This window comes from Augochlora pura, chromosome 4 (assembly GCF_028453695.1).
Source record: "Augochlora pura isolate Apur16 chromosome 4, APUR_v2.2.1, whole genome shotgun sequence".
NCBI lineage: Eukaryota > Metazoa > Arthropoda > Insecta > Hymenoptera > Halictidae > Augochlora > Augochlora pura.
The window spans coordinates 23,664,395-23,685,413 of NC_135775.1; the positions used below are offsets into that span (position 1 = coordinate 23,664,395).

The window sequence follows — 21,019 nt, forward strand, 5'->3', positions numbered from 1 at the left end:
GTAATAATTTTTCTATTATTTGTAGTGATTTCTATTATTCGCAATAATTTTTCTACTATTTGAATTCTTCATTATTCGTAGCAATTTTTCTATTATTTGTAGTGTTCTTTATTATTCGTACTAATTTTTCAAGTAGCATATTTTCAAAAAACAAAGTCTCCAAAATCACGAACGACTTTTCAGCAAAGCGCTGCCTTCCCCTCCAAGTCATTTTACATCCCCGCTGTCCTCCCCTTCACGTCCCCAGTCTCCTAATTGCGCCGGGGAGGGAGGGGGGGCCGCAACACCTCGGAGTGGCACTTTTATCGCAGCAAATTGCCTTCGTATCGCGCGATCTCCAATTAAGCAGCCAGCAACGCCGGGATATATCACCGGGCGATAAGTCTCCCCCCCCCCCCCCCCAGGCTTCTTCTTCGGTCAATCTCCGCGGATCGCCTTGCATGCATTTGCACGTAAAACGAACGGGCGATCGCGCCGCGGAGACAACGGAGCCCGCCGCTTCCCCCGTGGACATTTAATTCCCGCGGATCGCCGGGAAACTAACCGCGCGGACCGATTTCTTGAACGGTGAAAAATCGTCTGGAAACGGGATCGTTCGTCACCGTGGCAAGCCTCGTTTCCAACTGCTGTAACGTCGCGAGAAAAAATCGTAGCCGGTCACAGTTTGTCTTACATTAAAAGGGAAGCTTTGAACATTATTTCACCGCAAACGGGATCTTGGAAAAAAATTTTGCAAAGTCAGAGCATTTTATCAAAGTCGACGATATTTTGAACTTGACTTTCTTTCGATATGGCAAACACGGCGTCGTATATAAAAAGTTACAGAGACGAGGGTGTATCAAAATTGAAATCTAAAAATGCTATTTTAAAGAGGAAGCTTCAAGCTTTATTCTATCGTAAACGGGATCTTCGAAAAAAATTTTGCAAAGTCAGAGCATTTTATCAAAGTCGACGATATTTTGAAGTTTACCCTTTTTCGATATGGCAAACATGGCTTTGTATATAAAAAGTTACAGAGACGAGGGTGTATCAAAATTAAAATCTAAAAATACTGTTTTAAAGAGGAAGCTTCAAGCTTTAATTTAAAAAATATATTATTAATTTATCATAATTTCACGCGGAGTTATCGTCGGTCAAAGTTAGCTAAATTTCGGTCCAAAAAATGGCCCACGTTATGGTATGTTCGAGCATTGTATCTTTTAATTGGCGTAATAAAATGTTCCTCTTTTTATCATCGATGTAGAAACGTTAAAACAACGAAGAAGAGACGGTCTCATCTACTCTGGCCGGCCGTGCGTCAGCCTGGCAAATTTGGGTTCGCGATTTAACGGGTCGCCGACGACAAGGAACGCGGCGCGTTCTGGGACAGTGTGATTCGAGCGCGGCAATTAAGCCGAAAAATGGAAGGTTATCTGCTAATGAAGCGGCGTGGAATAATTTGGTAATCCTGTTCGTCCATCTTTTCGGCTCATAAAGTCGGCCGCAGCACAGAGAGAGAATGAAAGAGAAAGAGAGAGAGAGAGAGAATGAAAGAGAAAGAGAGAGAGAGGAAGAGGAAGAGAAAGGGGGGTGCGCAGCGCTCTGTTCAACAAAATTGGATTATGCTCCGGCTCATTTTAGCCTCCTGTAACGCGACCCCCGTATATACGTATTCTATACCTATTATCCCATTGTATATCCACTTATCGTGATTCCCTTCCCGTCATATTTAATTCTCTATCCGAGGAGGAACGTTATGTCGAATGCCGGCGCGGATTCTTCGGTTACACAGTCACTTTGACAGTCATCCAGTGTCCAAGTACCGGAGCCTCGAGCGGTGGTCCCATGCAAATCTTAACCTTTGGCTTGTGCGGGGTGTAATCTCCGCGGTGACCGACTTAGCCGCGCTCTGCGCGACGTCTATCCGTCGATGATCGATTCCGGATGCTTTATTTTTGCATTTTAGCAGAGTAAATGCATTTATTTTAGCGCAATAGACGCATTTATTTTACCAAAATAGACGCATTTATTTTAGTATATTGAATATTTATTCCAGTATTTCGAATAAGATGTATCTTTTATTCGAACATTTATTTTTACAATAGCAGGGTCGCAATTTAATTACTTACATATTAAATCGAATAATTGAATCGTTGTCTCAACAGATAATTACTGTAGCAACAAGATTAATTGTTTCTGTGACTACTAAATTTTTTTATGTAGTTTATGCTATGTATTTTCAAATAAAATTACTTCCACTGTTTGTAGTTATTCTTCTATTATTTTTTAATCATTTTTACTCATTTTAGTCATCCTTTTACTGTTCGCAGTAATTTTTCTATTACTGCAATTTTTTATTACTACTAAATAGTGTATTATTTAACGACTGCGCTGTGCATAACAACGATAACATAAACAAAGTATCATCGCGAAGGCGACGAAAGCAGTCTCGAAGCCAGACTGGCTGCTCGAAATATTGGAAATCACTGATACAATGTGTAGACACAGTGGCGTTCTTCCGTCGCCCTTCGGTCCCTCGCGAGGGAAAAGTTATCCCGGCATCGGATCCCTATTATTTCGATCTCCCCCCCGGCCGCGGAGCCCCGCGAAAAGTGACGTGTATCGATCAGAGAGAGAGGGAGAGAGAGAGATAGAGAGAGAGAGGGCGGTAAGGATGTACGAACGGCCCAAGGCCCTCAATAATCGCGTAATTGAATGCTAACGATGCTGAAATGTTGGTAGAACTCGCTCGACTGATCTGCAAATATACTCACCGGCGTTCCGCCGTCGAGGCGGACGGGGAGACGTTGTTTGTGCTCGTGCGGCCTGTGTACCGGGACCACAGAGGGGGCGGAGAGAGAACCCCCGATGCCAGACGAACGTTATCGAACACACGGCGAACGAACAATCTTGATTCTATCTACGATAGCCGGGCTGGTACACTTGAAATTAACCCCCGGCCGATTAATGACGGCCGGAACCAACCGAACCCCACCCTCCGACAATTACCGAATCTCTCCGATAACTCCGGGTACGACGGGGCGGTCGCCTAACCTCCAAAAATTACGATGGCTGCGCGGACAGCGGAATCGCGAGGTATTTAAAGTAAAGAATTATATTGAAAGAACGAAATTAAAAGAATTTTACAGAAATAAATTAACAGGAATTTACAGAAAGAAATTAACCGAAATGTACAAATAGATATTAACAAAAATTTATAGAAAGAAATTAAAGAAATTTATAGAAAGAAATTAAAAAAATTTATACCGATCGTTTTATTTTTTAATTGAGCACAACGTTTATTGCCACGGCGCAGCAATATTTTTCTTCCGTTTTTAAACGTTTAGTATTTGCTTTTCCGGTATAATTTTATTTATCTCGCTGATTATTTTCGCGCGATGTAATAAAACGATCGGAGTTCTCGTCTAAAGCGGAGACCGAATTTTATTCGTAGCATCCGAAGCTTCACTTTTGCATTAGAATTATTTCCACGTTAATGAATACGAAATCGTTTTTACAAAGTCTATGGGATGGTGTTTCGAACAATGTGCGAGGATATAAAAATTTATTTCTGTGCAGGGGGTGCAGGAAAAGAATTTATAAAATAATTTAGTGATGGAGAACGTATTTGGATAGAAATGCTGACACGGAAGAGAAAAGCGAATAATATTTAAAAAAACATATTACTTATTATGAATTAATATAGAAACGTAAGATATTAATATAAAGTAATATTAAAGACCACAAGACTTGTTAAATATTTTCAAGTTATTTTTATAAATCAATTTAAACGAATGATAGAGCGATTTTCAATTGTTGCAGAATAAATCGAATAAAATGATTAAAATTTTTATAATTGTTCCAACGATGTTTTATAATTTTTTTATAACTGTTCCACGAGAATATATTATTTATTAGCGATTTAGCGATTACCGTGCGAGATAGATCTGCCAGCAAGCACGATGGTCGATACAGTGCTTGTTCCTTGGCATTCCGTTTGCGATAAAAGAATGGAAGCAGCGCGAGGAGTTCGCCTCCTGACCTGGAATGACCTAAAGTAGGGAAGCACATTAATATACCTAATGGTATTTTGGAACTTAGTTTCCTTCCCCCGGGACAAAATTCGCTTAATTGGTCCACTTTCCTCCGAGCACGAATCGAGGTGGTAACCAGGTTTGTTGGCAACAGTACTCACGTCAGACGCGAGATCCACGTACCGCCATTATTGTTTATAACTGCTCCGATTATAATTAAGACGATTGCGCGGAGGAACCACTTCTTGGCATTTTACAGTCATTGTCAAGCGATTATAAATATTTATAAATATTTATTCCGTGAAATAATGACAGAATACGAGTTATTATATCGATGCAAATAATTGTGATAAAAAATTATGGAAGTTGGTCGTCGAGGTTATGTTCTACGCTGAGAATTTATTTCTTAGTATTTTACCAATTATAGTCATAGTTAAATGATTATAAAGTGATTGTATCAATGCAAATAATTATATTAAAAAGTTAAAAAAATTGTTTCCAGAACATAACCCCCCATAAGAAATGAATCATCGAATTCCTTAATCTGTTTCCTAAATGATACACTTTCGCATTAATATTGCCGGATGCATAAAATTCGAATCTTTCTCTAGACAGTTTCATAAATTCATCGGCCTTAATGCCCGCCCTCGGCGGTGAACCTCCCTTACAATGTAATTCCACATCCGGAATGAAAATTAACCTGCATATTTTAACGAATCGTAGATTAATACTCGTTCTTAAGTGACGTACTTTCGTTTCTGCGTCGTGGAAAATGTAAATTATTCCCCGTACTTAGATCATGATCTCAGCACGTAACGCAAGAATCCTGTTTCATTTTTAGTGCCCTTAGAATCGTTCCTGCAACTTAAATTAACCCTTTGACGGTCGTATGACGTCTACACGTTGATGTCATGTTATGCGTCGATTATTTTTGTAATACGAAGTACACAAGATTCATTGTAATTATTATAATTATTATTGTAGTTGTAGTATTTATAGTATTATTATTATTATTATAATAGTATTATTTATAGTAATATAATTATTAACTCTTTGAGTTAAGTTTGCAGGTGTTATAATATATGTTACAGAATATGCAAGATTAAGTAGGAAAAGTAAAATTTATTTATCTCTTTTTGATATTTAAATATATGTAATGCAATATTTTAAGTTTATGTAGAGATAAATAATATAATATAATAAAGTAATATATAACAGTGTTATGTAATATTACATAGTATTGACTTTAGTAATATTACAAATATAACCATGATATTAATATTCATAATAATATTACATAACCTTGATATTAACGTTTACAACAATATTACACAATTTCACTTAGAAATACCAAAAGATAGATAACTAATTCGACTATCCGAGAATAGACACGACTACAAAGGGTTAAACATAGCCACGAAAATTAATAAAAATATCCTACGTTTGTATTGCATAAACTATAGTTAACTCCATTGTTGAGATAATGGGTTAAGAAATGGAAATCAATGTCAGCCGATCCCCCGAATATCTGGGGTTAGTATCCCCCGTTAAATGTCGCTGGAAACAACGGGCCGGCAGACTTTTGAACGATGTTGTACGCGGGACGGTTGGCCCTTCTCGCGCAACCCCTTAACGCCGAACATAAATATTAATAAGCAAGCGGTGAAATTCACGCTTATCGTGGCACCGTGAAGATTTACATGAGATAACACGACTTTCCTTTTGCCCGGGCGGCCGTTTGTGTGGCCGGCGCTCACGTGTATATCCAGCAGAAAACATGTCGGCCATTTACATACGACGTCGGATAAGGGAGTCACGGGGATCGTTTTGCAGCCACAACTTTTATCGCGGCTGATATCTCGCAGACGGTATTGCATTCTTTTCGGAATAAATAACGAGCCGGCGGATGATGAAGCAAGAGCCCGCGCCCCTACCCCTCGCCTCTCGTTCTATCGTTCCACCGAACAGGTCCCCCCCCTCCGATAACCGACCACTTCGAACTAGGATTTTTTTCATTTCCGTTTACACGCGTGTTCCCGCGAAAACGTGACAGGCTCCCGTTAACCTTCCCCTACGTCCTGCGTTCGCAAACGAAAAATTGTGACGTCTGGCTGGTAACGGGGATCAGAGGGATGCCGCGAACAATCGCCTGAGTAATATAACGCGAACTAATTGCTCTTTGTTCATTGATATAATAAATTATCTAATTCGGTTTTAAGAATCCGTGTTTTGTTTAATATATAGTTTTTAATCATAGAATTAAATAGCAATTTGATCTTTTAATAATTTTTAACAATTGCATCTGGTGTGATTGCTTCTTTTTAACAATTGTGGAATATTATTATTTAAGCTCAGTAGTGAGAAATAAAAGATTTATTACAGTTCTGTTTATGCGTGATTTTAGCTAGATAATAATTGACGAGTTTCTAGTTTATTATTATTTTTGATTATTTACAGGACGTTAATTATTTAAGAGGTGAAACGCTAGTTATCAATTTCTCTGAATCGTAAACTAATTTTTATATATTTAAGTTTTGTTATACAATATATTATAACCTCAAAAATTGTCTCTACCTTAACTGCATTGTCTCAAAAATAATAATCGCCAAATACAGTCTCTTTTATACTAAATAGTGAACACTAACAGATCCATAAAAATTCTATTTATCAATTCTTGTTAATAAAAAACAAAGTTGCTTTCTACACCCTCAATTTTTATATAAAACTATTTAATTTGTAGAACCAAACTCGAATAATTATTAAACGCAGCAAAATATTCAAATAACAATTGCAACCAACTATTTCTACACCAATTTATAAATTATTTAAAAACAGCACATCTCTCCAAAATTAACTAACTATAGTAATCTGTGTTCAGTGATACGATATCAGTTTTCGATTCAGTCTCCGTTAATGCAACGGAGATTAGTCTCGCGAATCGAATCGTAGAAAAAGAGTTTATAAACCCCCCCGCGGTCGAAATCAGAGTGGAGCAGAGAGACGCGTCATAGAAAACACTTCATTACCGATGATGAAGCGGCATTGTGCATTGCTGAATGCTACGATAATGTTGGCGATTACGCGCGCGTGTTCCTTCTGTGCTATTCGTATCTGAATGCGTTGCTCGATAACGTTCGGTACACCGCAAACCGCCGCATAACTCGGGGACCCCCCACTATGTGTTAAACAACATTGATTAGTGACATCTGTAGAGTTAATATCCCGATAAATTTAGCGCTGCCCTTACGGCGTATTGTTCGACGACGACGACGACAAAACTGTTCTTGTAAATTGCACAAACGGTGGATATTGAAAGAATCGAACTCTGAACTATGCAAAAATTGTGCAACAATTGACATAACCTGTGGAATAACTGTGAAGGTATGTCGATGTGTATATTAATTTAAAATTTGTGATTTAGTTTTATGTACAATGCAGAGAAATTTATTTTTAGCGTTTGTGCATTGTTTAGGGAATTTTTGTTCAAAATTGATAGGAATGTCTCTTTTATGATTGGGAAACGACGATGTTTTTGATATAATATGTGAATTATATTTAGAGACTATATATTAGTAATTGTTAATATTAATTAGATATTAGTTAATACTATAATACAGTTAATATAGTTAAAGTAATAATGATATTATAACTTTAATTATATTAATAGATAAATTACATATATATATAACTTATTAATATTAATAGAATAATTATACGTATATAATTTATGAATACTAATATATATAAATTATATATATATATATATTGAGTATTAACATTATAAATTACATATGTACAATTATGTTATAATATATCACAATGTATGTATTACTATATTGTAACATAATATAATTGCAATATAATAGACAAATGTTCATGACTCCTTCATCTATAGAAAATTATTTAATCCATATATCGCAGAATCATTAACCATGTTTTCCATTGATTCGAGAAATCATCATCGCGAGAAAACATTTCACAAAATTCGCACGCTTCCCGTGCTTCTCGTCGGTTATTTTACAAACGACGGGGGGTCGCGTTCAGCGTCGCCGGAATATGTTTATAATAATTCGCAAATCCCCGGCCGGGTCGACGTAATCGTCGCTAACGAGGAAATCGCGGCGGGAAGAAAAGCGCGACGATTATCGGGCGGCGCGTTAATCTGAAACGAACGCGAAGACGGGGCTGATGGTAATCCGGAAAACTGTTCGCTTTTGCGCCCGGTATATAGAGAGAACCATAGAGAAAGAGAGAGAGAGTGAACGATAAAGAGAGAAAAAGAGGGAAGGAGAGGGTGATAGAGGGTGCGCATCAAAACGGGATCTCGTCGATGGATTCTATTAAAAGGATCGGACATGGAATTTCATTAGAGCCCGCGGATAGAGGAGCCGAATCTCCCTCGTTAGCCGCCCCGTTTTCACTTGTTGCGCATGAACGCAAAATTCACGAAAGTAACAACGCCGCCGTATTTTCAAAAATAACAGAAAACACGCGGCAGAATACGAAAAATAGAATAGAAGCCTCCGAAGCTATCTCTACAACCCCTGCAATAATAAATTTAAGAAGCTCGACGCGCAATCCCTGTTACTGCAAAAATCCATAGAAATCAATTTGCTTTTATAAATACATTTTCCAGACATTTATTATTAACAACAGACTAGTGCAACGAGGAGAAAAATAATAAATTCATCACCGCGATTATTTTCGAAACGGCGTGAAAACAAGCCACAGAAAGAGAACGATTTTAATTTATTTATACACAATCTCATTGCAATTTATTAGCATCAATGTGTTAAATAGTTCACACAAAGTTCAACAAAAATATTTTACACCTAATTAATTACTAAATCGCTTACAGAAGCAAAAATAGTATAGTTATTGAAAGTACATTTGAATATTACAGTACAGTTAAAAATTTTTCCGCTGCACAGCAAAATTATAAATGTTACCATCATACGATATCGTACGTTTTATAAAAAAATAAATCTTTGCAAAGTTTGTTAACCCTTTGTCCCCAACAATTTTTCAAATCTAAACCTTACTGTTATCAAAATTATTTTCGAACGTGATAGAATAATTTTAGCGGTGCCTCGGAGTCGTCGTTCGATTGCAAAGGGTTAACCGTCGAATGCTGGAAACGCGTAAAAGCGATCCGTTTTCGCGCCCTGGCCGTATCGAATTGAATCCTAAGGGCGGCGCGTCGACGAGCGCACCGCTGCGACCGATCGACAGCCAACGGGAGGAAGTTATCGAATCACGTATCGCGGTCGCCGATCAACGAGTATCGTTGTTCATCAATGAAATATTAGCCGCGCCGCGGAACGATTGCTGCGCGGGGCCTGTCAATTCCGCCGGAAGTAGTCTTCGTTCCGTTACTCATGCAGGCGAGAGGAGGGGGAGGGGGTTAGGGGGGAGGGGAATCGATGCGCCCGGCACAGCACGCTAGCCTGTTGCCGAAAACTTGTTGTCCCTGTTTACGATCGTTCGCAACGACGGAATATAGACGAATTAACGAGGCGTTAATTTCTAGCGGGCCGCCGGCCTTTGAGTTGCTAATTACTCGCATGAATATTAATAATGATATTCGCGTAATTAAATGTCGCCGGGCGAAATTGAAGGAACGGCGTCGTTCGCGGATCGCCCATCGCCGCGGAGTGCTCGAGGACTCTATCAATTACCGGACAATGTTCGTTACTATAGTCGAACAAAAATTGTGTACAGTCGCTGCTAGAAGCGGGAACATAGCAGAGATTTATTTCTTTTCCGAATAACTAAAATCCTTTTAAATGCTTTCGCATCGTCTTGAATTGATTCTATACTATTAATAATAAATAAAAATGATCGGAGAAAAATATTGTACATTCTAGAATAATCTTACAACAGTATAGGGTAGATAAAGAATTAAAAGATCGCAGTTAATTGCGTTGTTAATAAATAATTGACAAAGTAGAAATTTTCGTGCGAAAATGCAGCTCCTCGTGTTCCCGCCGAGGGATATTGTTAAATAAACAACGGATCGGGGACCCACCCGACGGCTGTCATTTTATCGGAGGCATCGAAATAGTTTATCCGGCGGGTGAATTAATATTCCTTGGATTATGCTAACCCCGTGCGCGTATTAATTTCATCGATGATACACAGGTATCATGGACAGCGCGCCGCTCTAATTGAATAACGGGATCCGCGGACGGGAACAATTGTTATTCGTTGAATCTTTAACTCCCGCAGCCAATTACGATGTTATTAAATACCATCGAAATATTAATTATTTATGTAAACATATTTCAACGTTATTTCCATAACCCTCCCCCCGGCATCGCCGCCGACGACGACGACGACGGCGCGCGGCCCGTGAACGAACAAATGACCGATTCCCAGATTTTCTCCTGGCGTTCGATTAATAAATACTTAATATCAATATTTAATGCCACTGAATTATCGGAGCCCTGGACGGGGTTTTGCATAATCGCGGAACGGATATTGCGTTTACGATATACATACTGTAACGAGGAGCGGAGGGGCCGGTGTTCTTCTTACCGGTGGCGGCTCGTCGAAAAATTCATTGACGTAATTGTATGTCATTTTATTTAACGATCCAACGAGCGGGCCTCCCTCCTTGTCGAATCAATTACGCGGATAATGTATTCCGCGGCTGCTTAGTTTCCTAGCGAAAAAAAAAACGCTGAGATCGCGGAGCATCGTAATTGGTTAATGGTCTTAACGAGACAATTATTATTATTATGGTGGATATTTATGCGTAGAAGAGATAAAGTATTTACAATTGAAAAAATTAAGAGACTGAACAACTAATAAATTCCTATAGGACCTATATTAATTATATTTATTATTCGACAAACTTTACTTCAATGTTTAAACATAATATAAGTGATCTAATTTCAATTTAACACACTTGAATAAATATCTCAATTTGAGAAGTTAAATATTGCAATTTAAGGGGTTAAATATCTCAATTTAAGAGGTTAAATATCTCAATTTGAAGGGTTAAATATTTCAATTTAAGGAACTAAATAACTCAATTTAAAGAGTTAAATATCTCAAATAGACTATAAGCGACTCTTAAAACAAATAATTCACATTATAAATATTCTACAAAATAAATCACAATTATTTTAAATAAATCCAATCTCGAACATATAAGTTTCAACAAAGCAACAAAATCTCCACGGATCATCGACGTCCAAGAAAATATCTATCCCCTTAACAATTCTCTCCGATCCCATGATTCGATCCATCATCCACAAATTAGCGATTCGGATCTCGTCAAGCGTCCACGCGCCGCGCGTCCCGCCGCGAAAGCGTCGTACAAATTCCGTGGCGGCGGCGCCGGCATGCGAGATCGCGTCCGCCTCGCCGCCGTCCAACGGATAATGGTGCGTGGCGTTAATTACGTTGCCGTTGTTTGCAAGTATAATTTTTAAATGTCCGGCAGTTACGCGGACACGCAGCCGTATTAAAATATAGCTCGATATGGTAATGCGTTCGGGAGCGCCGCGTCCGAAAACCCGATTTCCATCGGCGCACCGAAATCATAACCTTAAAAATCGAAGTTATCGGGGTAGGAAGTTTTCGACTTGCGGATTGGGCACTTTAATAAGTGGTGACTCGAAAATTATTTATGTCACATTTAAAAATAATTTTTATAACAACAAAGTTCAAATTCAGAAAATTGTTAATAACGAAACTGTCGATACGAGTCGCGAGAATTAATTTTATAAGCAGACAATATATTATGTCGCGTAAAAGAGAAATAGTATGAGCTAGAGAAATGATTTTTGGTTTACAATTAAAACGGTCTCAAAGGGTTAAAATCTCATTGGGAAAAGTATATTGAAGCAAATGGAGACTATCTTAATTAAATAAACAGCTTCTGGAAAAAGATATGCAATGTTATATATCCACTTAACCCTTTGCACTCGAACGGTGACCCTCAGGCACCTCTGATATTGTTCTTTCACCGTTTAAAATAATTTGTATAGCTACAAAAAGATCGTCGCTTAAAATGAAAATGTTATAAGACAGAAAAATTATTTTAAAAGAGCTAAAATCGCTTTGAACGCAAAGGGTTAAAATTCCAAAATTTCACCAACCTAATACATTCTCTCCTTCAAAACAGAATAACCGTTTAAACATCGTGCTAAGTTAATTAAATTGTTTCGAGATGTTAATAAAAACCAGCCACGTAGCGAATGAGACTGCGGATAGAGGGGTCTGAAGGGATCGATGCGGATCGATCGATCACGGGGTGGAAAATTCGGCTGGAAGTCGTCCGTCGCGTCGCGCCTTTTCGGCGTAGAGAGACCGAGAGGATTGACGGCTGCATTAAAGCGGCGACAGGCGCCGCGACGACAGAAGTTTCGGCGTCGACTACGACGGCGCTGACGATATTACGCGCCGCTTTGAGCATATCGCGTTTGCCTTCCTCTTTGTATCGACTTCCGGCTTTGACTTATTTATTCGGCGGAACAACCGGCGACGGCGGCGTCGGCCGGGATCGATCCCCACCCCCCACCCCTGGTTTGTCGCGCGTCGGATGCCTTGTTCCGCCGTCTTGATGACATGCTCGAAATTGGCTCTCGCCGGTTTGCGCGCGGCCCCGGGATCGGCCCGGGCCATGATTAATGCCGGATTCTCATATGGACGTTAATGCGGAGCCCCCGGTCCGCCTATCGGGATGCGCATTCTTCGGCGGCCACTTCGGATTCGGGTCGCGTTTCCTCCAGGAGGTATCGGAGTCTCCACCCCCCTCCCTTCGAACTCCACCCCCCACCCTTCGGCCTCGGGTCGTTCATTACGGATAATTATGCGGCCGGAAGGCGGCAGCGTCTCGTGTCACGGGGTTTTCAGAAATTTCGATGCCTTCGGTAATTCCGGCCCGCGGAATATTTGCGGGGACCTGCCCGCGTTTCGCTTCGTTATTATTTCCGCGCGTGCCGCCGCCGCCTCGGAAATATTATCGGGTATATTATTTTCGACAACACGTTCTTCGCTGTTTTATCATTATTTTCTGCGTTCCCTTCGATACTACGTCGAGTGGAATATCGTTTTATATAATGTGACATTTTATTTTGTAATTATTTGTTTACCGGTGATCGCTTAGGGGAAATTGTTATTCGAGATGTTAGTTTGGCGACAGGCTCTTCGATTTTGTAATTATTTTCGTGGACGCCGCGCTTTGATATGTTAATTTAAATGGCAGCTGTAATCGAATTTCTTTCTGATATTTACGGGGTTTATTATATTGTTAATTTAGGTTATGTGGTAGATTATAGTATGATTTATATTATATTATATTGTAGATTATATTATAGACTGTATTATATTAGTATGGTCTATATTAGATTATAAATTATAGTATGGTCTATATTAGATTATAGGTTATAGTATGGTCTATATTATGGTTATAGGTTATAGTTTATATTATCAACTATATTATCGGCTATATTATATTATATTATACTCCACAATATAAATTATATTATATAGTAATTATATTATATTATATAAAGATATTACCAAGCACGCATCGGAAATATTTGTAATATTATTTTGAACAACACGTCCTTCGATTTTGTAATTAATTTCGTGGACGTGGGTTCTTTGTAACATTATTTTAAGTGGCACGTTCTTTTATTTTGTAATCGGTTCCGCGTGGACGTTTTTTGGAATATTGTTCCTAGATAAATAACGCGTTCGTTTATTTTACGATAATTTTATCGCGCACCGCTTTGTCATATTATTTTAAACAACACATTTTATTTTATAATTATAAAATCGATCCAAGTTGAACGTTCCTTATTAATTTATAGTTAACAAGGTTCTATGTCTAGCAATTATATTTGTAACGATTACAAAGCAATAGATGAACGATCGATGAGCGGAGAAAATGATTGAAAAATGCTTAACTGCAAAACTGTTGCATAAGGTTTTTCGAATGGACTTTTGTGTATCGGTCGGACGGCGTGCAATGTGTTTGTCCTGAGCGATGTATACGAGTTTTATTTTTTTGTTCTGCGACTATACAAAGACGTAACAACGCATTCTTCCTATTGTCGGCAATGTGATTGTTCCGACGATTATATAAAAGTGACACAACTGCTCGATCGAATTCGAATGCGCGAGCGTATGCTAGAATGAGCTAATTGGTCCTAGAATCTCGCTCGTTATACAATCCGATCGTTCTCTAGCATATATTCCAGTGAATAGGGTGAATTCTGGGGAACAGAATGTTGCAGCGTCTCTGTTGAAAAATCAAGCGAAATGTTTAGCGTGAGAGGTGCATTGTTTATCGAGGCGATGTATCATAAATCAATACCTTTATATTTCTCAGGAATTTATTTTTGTTAAGATAATTTGGAGGACTATATTTTCGTAAATGTATAATGCAGATTCTATGTTTCATTGTTTATAGAGGCGATACAAAGGCATAAAAAAATGTCTTTATATTTATATTATTATTAATATAATTTAGAGTTCAATGTTTTGTTGAATATATCATGCAGATGCTATATTGCATTTTTTATTGACACCTTGTCGTGAATAAATATTCTTTATCTTTCATTATTTCATTATTATAAAATATTTAGTTATATAAATTTTTTATGTTATTATATAATTTATATCGTCAATATTTTTCTAAATGTATAATATAGACATTTACTATACTTCTGTGAACGTTCTATCACAAAAAACGTAACAACACCCCCAATAATTATATTTTAATTATAATATCAATTCGATCTTAAACCAAATTTGATTTAAATAAAATAATTATTACCATCGTCGTGTCCTATTAATTTTAGTCGAAGCGTTCGCTGTTACTTCATGAATAAGCATGATCTACATGGTTGGCGGCCGATCGGAGAAAATTCACCGAGTACAAAGGGGTTATTAAAATTAAACAATCATGATAGTATAATACACGATCATTAGACTTTATACACGCGCCCAATCAAGGCCCAAAGGATTGGGATATATACGTTGGATACATTGAAGCAAAATCCACAATTGGTCACAGAGGTCTACGAACGTGTTAATTTCGACGGCAACGAGTATTGATTCAGACACGACATGCTGGATTCCCTATTGGCACATCTGCTATAATAAATCCACATATTCATTTCGTCAATAATCTAGTCGCATCTGTTTATTTAAGGAACCGTGAATGTTCGTCGCGAAATCATCGCGTTTCTACTAAAAAAGAATACTTGAAATCAACGAATTCAAGTATAGACTGTAAAATGGTAGTACAAAATTCGATAACAATTGTTGTATTGTAAATTAGGATTAAAGGATTTTTAATTTGTATTTTATTATTTGCTACTTGGAAAGATTAATTTCACAAATTTCGAGGAGCTGTGAACGAGAGGTGTATTTAAACATATAACAACCCCATGGGGTTGGTGGTAACTTTATAATTGTTTTATTAATTGTTTGTTAATGTGTAAATAAATACTAAGACATTGTGGTTTTCTTTATCTTAATAATTTATGTCGTATTTAATAGACAAAATATTATCTATTATTTTCAAACTATAAATTATAAGATTTTCATAATTAAAATATTATTTCTTATCTTTAAACTATAAAACATATATTTATTATTCTTATTATTATTCAATATTATTTCCTATCTCCAAATTATAAAATATAAAATTTTAATAACCAAAACGTTATTTCTTACCTTCAAACTATAAAATATAAAATCTTAACAACCAAAATATTATTTACAATCTCGAAAATATAAAATATGTATATTATATTTCGAGCCGCTCGCAACCCCACGATGTTACTTATGACAAGAAATGTAAGGGGTTCGTTCAAGGGTTAAGTATGCTTGTTTCGCGTGCACCGTCTAGTACCATCCCTTGAAAAAGTACATTTAGGTAGGGGTAGTACAACAGCAGAGTGGCGCAGTGGAAGCGTGCTGGGCCCATAACCCAGAGGTCCGTGGATCGAAACCACGCTCTGCTAAGCTTGCGAGGTTCTTGTAGAGTAGTAGTATAATAACCCCGCGAGAAGAAGCTTCTATTTTTTAATTTTATTATTTTTAAGCACCGCTTAATATACGCATTCATTAAGCCGCCAGTAATTATCTGAGATCGTCTATTACTTTCCTTAAAAATTTAATTTACTCACGCCGTTCTCCTTCCAGCCATAATCAAATTTCTTTCTGCTATTTCCGCGGTTAAGCTCCTATTTGCCGGCTATTCTTTCGGATATGATGATCAGATTAATGTGGCTATTATATTATTAATTTAGATCATAGTATGGAGTATAGTGTGGAGTATATTAAATTGAATTTTAGGTTATATTGTGGATTAGGTTATACATTATATTATTGATTATAGTATGGACTATATTATATTGCATTTCAGATAATATTGTAGATTAGATTATAGATTATATTGCAGATTATATTCTATTATATTATAGGATTTGGCTATAGACTATATTAGAGGTAGTAGGACTACATTAGGAATAGACTATATTATACTATAAATTAAATTATAGAGTATATTATAGACTATATAATACTATAAATTAAATTACAGAGTGTATTATAGACTATACTATTCTCTAAATTAAATTATAGAGTATATCATAGACTATATTATATTACAAATTAAATGATAGAGTATATTATAGACTTTATTACACTATAAATTAAATTACAAATTATATCACAGATTATATCATAAACTACATTTTAAAATATTATAGATTGTATTATTAATTCCTGTGTCTTACTTAGCAGTGTTATTTACTTAAACGACAGATCTTACAGGCTCTTTTGTAATTTATTCACGAATTTATTTGTCAATTTATCAATAATTAATTATCACAAACTATACACTCCGGCAACAATACTTATACTCCCACGCTTTGTTAACAATAACGAGAACGAATTTTCAAAAATTCTCGTCTATTAATCTTCGACGCAGATTCTCCTATCGCTGAATCACTTCGCGAACGATCATCGAGGGGTGACACTTTCATCGGCTGCCGAATGATTCCTCGCGGACGAACGCGACAGACGTCGACGCAACGAATTCCCCGTCTACGTGCTCGTTATACGCGCGATACAAAATCGTTGGTCGTGTCCCGTGAAACGGCGCCAGGCAAACGCGTTAATACCGTCCGACGCGAATGAAAATGGACTTACACCGCTTTCAAAATAAACGGTACCCGTCGCTCGCGCGAAGAATAAAACATAATCGCTCTAAACACGAAGAGTAGAGAGAGAGAGAGAGGGGGAGGGGCGGACGCCTCGAACAAGCCCGGCGAATAATTCACGAAACAAATTCCGGCGGCGCATTAATGCCAAAACTGCGGACGCGCGCGTATCCCACCTACACACACCTACGCACACGTGCACACATGCATACGGTCGCGCGCGCGCCGCGGCAAAACACGGGAGAAAGACAGAAATAGGCATACCGAGAGACTATTGATCGCAAGGTAGACTGGACGTTAACCCATTTAAGGCTTCATTAGAGAGGCCGAAAGATTCCGAATCTCGTCCAAGTATTCTCATCGATGCCCCCCCCCCCCCCCCCCGGGGGGGGGGGGGGGGGGCGGCGGGGTCCTGCCCGCGAAATTTCCTGCCGCCGGAAAAATATCAATGCGACCCGCCTACTCGCGTTAGGCTGCCCGTCGCGACGAGTCCGCGACCCCTTCGACCCCTTTCGCTGGTCGGGAGAATCGTGAAAATATCGTCGAATCGACGCGTTCGATTTGGGAGAATTAAATAAGTGACGTCGAGTGGTGTAAACGATAAATTGATGTTGAATATAAATAATTTTGTTGCAGCTAGAAAAAATTTATAAGATAGGGATTATGAGCTAGGGATTATGAGCTAGACATTATAATGGCAGGAGTTATTAAAATTTAATTTTATAGAATTTAAAGTTTATGTAAAGTATTAAGGTAAATGTACTTTCTGTTTTTAATAGTAAGGGTTGTTTTAGGTAATTTAAATAACAGAAATTTTATTAGAATCGTTTTCGATTTTTACCTTCATATAAGGTACCTTTAGTGCCTTAAATAAAGCATATTATAATTCAATAAAAATAGAGGGATCGAGAATAAATTGCATTTGTTAATTATTAAGATTAGATAAAACCTGTGTAATGGTATTATACGTAGAGATCAAATTTAGTTAAAGCAGTGATTTCTAATATGAACTTTTAAATGATTTATTACTATGTTAGATTTTTTTATAGAGCATAAAATTTATGAAAGTGTATTAAGTATTAAATTTGCATTAATAAATGAAAATTTAATATTGATATTAATAAATACAAAGCTCAGTGGTCGAAGAAGAAGCACAGTAACTAAATCACAGTATTTCCTTAAAAAACCACAGTAACTAATTTTCACTAACCATAATAACCCTCCCAATATTAAAAAAAACATTACATACATCTTCCATAGCAAAATTAACATTACTAAAAATATATTTCAAATCCTAAAAGAACGTCATTTAACCCTTTACACTATAACTCTAAACCCCCTGCACAAAACCATAAATTTCAAATATTTCTCCGAAACTAAATTAATTACTTATTAAGTGATATTATTATAAAGTGTTAAAATCAAGGAACAAATATAGCTAAAAGCACGCGATATATCGTATCCCTCTTCGACGCTTCAATGCTCGTTAATGCTAAATAATCATGGAGCGGCAAAGTTCAATTTCCCATCGAAAGCTCGCAAAGCCGCCTACCAGGGCACAGTAATTGGCTCTTCTGTCGTCCGCGCGTTCCGTCGAACCGCACCGCGTCGGATCGACGAGAGACCGTGGTAGAACAAAACGCGGGGGTCGTGACGAGGGGGAAGGGGAAGGGGAGGGATAGAAGCCGAGCGGCGTGAATGGGACAAGAGGAAAAGAAGAAAAGCGAGCCCGCGAGAATCTTTCCGGGGAACCGTTCATCGCCCGGCGACGACGACTCTTTCAGCCGCGAAGAGAAACGCGTCGCGCGGACGCCGCGCATTTACCTCGAAACTCTCGAAAATCCCGGCATTGTTCCCTGTGGAAACTATTACAGTCACTTTTGCGGCCGCTCCGGCCAAGAAGCGGTGGAAGAGGCGGGAAGGGGACCGGAGAAGAGTGGAAGAAGCGACCGTCATCCGACGCGACGACGCTCTGGATGACGGAAAATTACGTCGGGATCATCAAAAAAACCTGGGCACCGCGGGGAGAAGCGGACGTGGAAGAGAGCACCGACGGGTCTCAATGGTCACGCGAAAATCGTCGGTGAACTCCTTCACCGGCTATCTATGGCCAGATGGAGGACGGGAGGTGGAAGGGGAAAACGAAAAAGGGACGCCCCGGTGAATGCGCGGCGAGGTGTCGATGCGACTGATGGCCGCCACGGAATTCCTACGAAGTGTTCCCGTCGCCGAGCGAAAGTGGCTTGTCATTAGCCGCGGAACCGCCGAACGGCGGTAAAATTCTTATTTTACAAATCCGAGAACTTGGAATTGCTTTGTTGCTAAAAGCTTTCTACGGAAAAATTTGGAAAATTCGGAATCGATTTTTACAGTTTTAAGGGTTGCTGTTACTCGGTTGTTGGGTTAAAGATTCCTGTAATTTTATTTAGAAATTATTTAGTATTTTTTATTTAATAGAACATGTTCAGTGCCTTCAATTTAACAAAAATTGTTCTATGTTGAATATTTAACAGGAAGTATTCAGTATCTCTTATTTTAAAAAAAATATCTTCTATTTTCTACGTAACAAACATTTTTTAGTATAAAATATTTAACAGGAAATGTCGTCCGTTTTCAATTGAACAAAAATTGTTCAGTATCTAATATTTAACAGAAAATGTTCGCCATCTAAAATTTAACAAGAACCGCTCACCGTCTTTTATTCAACGAGACATTTCCATTGTCTCACCCTCATAATTACATTAACCCCCTGCACTCGAAGCTATTCTATCTCAACAATTAAGACACTTTTATGCGTTCCTACATTAAAATTGAACCTAACTGTCCTTAATTCCTCCTTCCAAACTCTTAACAATTCATTCAGCTTTCTCACTGAAACTCCGCAAGAATATTAAAACCATTAAAATGCCAAAGGAAATTACAAGATAAAAATACAAATATACTAACCTAAAGACACTAATAAAAAAGATATCAAAAGAATGCAGGTGACATCGACTACGACAATTTTTCCTTTACATAAATGCCTATGTCTATTATTAATTTAAAAGTAATTATGAATACAGTGTCTTTAGTAATTTTAGGTAATTTTTAGGTAATTTTCGGCATTTTCGAAATTATTTTCAAAACAATTTTTAGCACAGCATCTTCGGCGTTAATTTTCGGCATTTTCGATATTATTTTCAAAACAATTTTTAGCACAGCATCTTTAGCGTTAATTTTCGGCATTTTCGAAATTAATTTCAAAACAATTTTTAGCACAGCATCTTCGGCGTTAATTTTCGGCATTTTCGAAATTAATTTCAAAATAATTTTTAGCACAGCAATTTCGGCGTTAATTTTCGGCATTATCGAAATTAATCTCAAAATAATTTTTAGCACAGCATCTTCGACGTTAATTTTCGGCATTTTCGAATCGCTCGATTGCAAAGGGTTAATCGTCGTCCCCGCATTTTCGCCTCTCATTCGACGGCGCCAGACGAGGACGTCGGTAACCGGAAGTGGGGTGTCGAAGGGACTTCATTCGCGTGAAAAAGACTATCGACGTTTTCGCCGCGACGCTATCTGTTGCGGACGTCTCACGGATAATGCATCAGCCGCCGCGAAATATGTTTCCCAGGGCTTTGTCTCGTTCTCGCCTCGGTCTCTCCCCCGGCGTACCTGAACCTGTCAGGCAGCTATGCGCCGGCCGCAACCCCCAACCGTGCAGAACCGAAGGCGAACCGGCGACCGGTTTTACCTGGCCCTCTCGCAGCAGATAGGTTCCCGCGGAGAGAGACAGAGAGAGAGAGAGAGAGAGAGAGAGAGAGAGAGAGA

At 38.2% G+C, this 21,019-nt stretch overlaps 1 protein-coding gene and 1 non-coding gene across 2 annotated transcripts in view; one reads left to right on the forward strand and one right to left on the reverse strand.

Moving 5' to 3' along the window:
- Window positions 1-21,019, reverse strand: part of LOC144468664 (uncharacterized) — a 138,359-nt gene that overhangs the window by 76,011 nt on the left and 41,329 nt on the right. The gene's annotated exons all lie outside the window — the stretch shown is intronic.
- On the forward strand, window positions 15,932-16,003 carry Trnam-cau (transfer RNA methionine (anticodon CAU)). The gene has a single exon. It is a non-coding gene; the product is annotated as a tRNA-Met (tRNA).